At 36.5% G+C, this 3074-nt stretch overlaps 1 non-coding gene across 1 annotated transcript; it reads right to left on the bottom strand.

Annotated features, from left to right (window-relative positions):
- Positions 1-1095: 1095 nt before the first annotated feature.
- Positions 1096-1202, bottom strand: LOC127665332 (U6 spliceosomal RNA). Its single transcript, XR_007973378.1, has one exon. It is a non-coding gene; the product is annotated as a U6 spliceosomal RNA (small nuclear RNA).
- Positions 1203-3074: the final 1872 nt, after the last annotated feature.

Here is a 3074-nt window from a genome sequence, read left to right on the forward strand (position 1 = left end):
AAGCTAAGACTCATCAAAATCTTACAATTGTTGTTTTCTCCTTTATAGACTCACATCCTAGCTACACCATGGTATACACTAGCTATACCAGCTCTACTGTGGTAATGCTAGTTAAAAGCCATTAAATTCAGGCACATATTAGATAAAGTCCACAATTGTATGACTCTAAATACAAAACATACCATTATGCCTGAAGTTCAAATGTCAACTCATTTTCTTAGACATGCTTAATTCCATCTTGTAAAACAAATAAATAACAACAACAACCAGAGGTGCTCAAAGGCACCTCATTGTCATTGTAGGCCAAAGGACACAAACCTCTTGCCTATGCATTTTGCTATTTAGCAGAATTGGGAAAGTTACTTATCAAAGTACAAACCATTTTCCTAGCACATTCTTTCAGCAATGCTTTTAATGAATGTGTCACTAGAGCTAAGAATTTGGGGCCAGTAAAATAAAACACATTAGATTTTTATGAGAAATGTCAGAAGTTTAATTTATTATTATTATTATTATTTTCTAAAGTCTTTGTTTACATTCCCAATGCTTTCCCCTTTCCTGGTTCCCCCCCCCCTCCCATATGTACCAAAAGCCTTCTCTCCACCCATTCTCCAATCACCTCCCTCCTTTTTCTCTGTCCTGGTACTCCCCTACAATGCTGGATCAGGCCTTTCCAGGATCAGGGCCCTTTCCATACTTCTTCATGGGAGTCATTTGATATGATACTTTTATGTCTTGGGTATTCAGAGCTTCTGAGCTAATTAATATCCACTTATCAGTGATCCCCGTGTATTCTTTTGTGATTGGGTTACTTCACTTAGGGTGATATTTTCCAGTTCCAACCATTTGCCTAAAAATTTCATGAATTCATTGTTTTTAATTGCTGAGTAGTATTCCATTGTATAAATATACCACATTTTCTGTATCCATTCCTCCATTGAGGGACATCTGGGTTCTTTCCAGCTTCTGGTTATTATAAATAAGCCTGCTATGAACATAGTGGAGCATGTGTCCTTATTGCATGCTGGGGAATCCTCTGAGTATATGCTAAGGAGTGGTATAGCAGGGTCCTCTGGAAGTGTCATGCTCAGTTTTAAAAATATGGAACGCTTCATGAATTTGCGTGTCATCCTTGCGCAGGGGCCATGCTAATCTTCTCTGTATTATTCCAATTTTAGTGTATGTGTTGCTGAAGTGAGCACCAGAAATTTAATTTAGCTACCAATAATTTATCAGGAAGATCATTGGATACATTTGAAAGATAAACTTACTACTAGAGTCTAACATAAACAAGAGAACTTAGAAACAAAAATTAAAGAGTCACCTTAATTTAGATTTTATACTAAGATATTTTTTATAGAAATCATAGAAACAAGCTACAATAATAAAGCTAGAGTCACTGGTTATTTACTCTAGATAACTATGAAATGTTTAAGGAATCCTACCATCTGCTGTTTTAAAATTCTTCTTAAATATTTCTGCAGGTTCTGGTCCTAGCCAGGTCTCTTATCTCCTCCACTTTTGATCTGCTCACTGAAAGCTTGGAGCAGGCTTTCTTTTGCAATTCATAGGGAAAGCATTTGTCTTAAGAATGCAAACATCTGCTGGGCGGTGGTGGAGCATGCCTGCAATCCCAGCACTCTGAGAGGCAGAGGCAGGCGAATTTCTGAGTTCGAGGCCAGCCTGGTCTACAGAGTGAGTTCCAGGACAACCAGGACTATAAAGAGAAACCCTGTCTCAAAAAAACCAAATCCAAAAAACAAACAAAACAAAACAAAACAAAAGTTAATAAAAAAAAAAAAGAATGCAAATGTCTGTTTTCAGGCCTTAGTCAAAAAATACTTTATCAGCATCATATATAAAAACCAACTAAAGCGGAGTATAAACATAAATGAAAACTTACAACTATATCAAACATTGTGTAGATCCATAATTATATAAGCTAAACTTCTTATGTCTGACACCACAGAGGGTTTGCTCACACCAGCATTACCATAAACTCACGTGTTTCTATATAAATGTCATCATAACTATCATCTCAGAATACTATAGGGCAGTTTCAGCTCCATCATAATTTTAAGAAATCTCTGTCATACATGAGGTTAGCCATTGACTGAAATGTCAGCATGCACCCTTAGCTGTCTTTTATCCCTATAATTCGTTTTTCATTCTTTCACTAGTGTTTGCCATAGAATTAAAGTGTTTAATGTAGTGGTGGGAGGGTCAAGTTCCCCCTTTACTTTGATGGATTATCATCCTGAGTCCATATCTATCTTTTTCTAATCTAATATTACAAAGACTTTATCCCAAATTTTCTCCAAGCTGTTTTATAGTTGTAAGTTTTCATTTGTGTTTATACTAATTGTCATTATCAAGCATTGTGTAGATCCATCATTATGCAAGCTAAACTTCATTATGTCTGACACCACAGAGGGTTTGTTCACAGCACCATTACCATAAACTCACATGTTTCTATATAATAATGACAACAAACAACTTAGACTGGTTATTTATTGTTTTGAATATATTATAATTCTTCTATTTATTAAAAGAATTAGCTGTAAAACAGTATACCATGTGGCACCAGCAGCCACTTCTTGATGATATCAAGTGATCATTTCCAGTGACCGACCACACAAGCCTGTGTAAGTCCACTTCATGATGTCACAATGCATTGCCGAGGATGCATCTGTGTTGATTAGCACTGCAGGAGTATATAGGCAAAGAAGACACCTGATACTGTTCCTGGTTCCAGGACATGTAAACAATTCTGAAAAGTCAATAATGAGGAAGGAAGGAAGGAAGGAAAGAAGGAAGGAAGGAAGGAAGGAAGGAAGGAAGGAAAAAGTCCAGCCGCACTATTGAAAGAAATCTGAAAAGATAGGTAAGAAGAAAGAAACCATGAATGGTTAATTACTCTAGGATGAGATACTCATTCAGGATGAGATGCACAACTGGCATCATGGGATTGCGAATTAAAACCATAGGGAAGCACTACTATGCATTATGAGAATGGCTAAAAACAATAACCTCACAAGGAACGACAAACAAAAGAAACGTGCTGATAATAGTGA

This window comes from Apodemus sylvaticus, chromosome 14 (genome assembly GCF_947179515.1).
Source record: "Apodemus sylvaticus chromosome 14, mApoSyl1.1, whole genome shotgun sequence".
NCBI classification, from domain to species: domain Eukaryota; kingdom Metazoa; phylum Chordata; class Mammalia; order Rodentia; family Muridae; genus Apodemus; species Apodemus sylvaticus.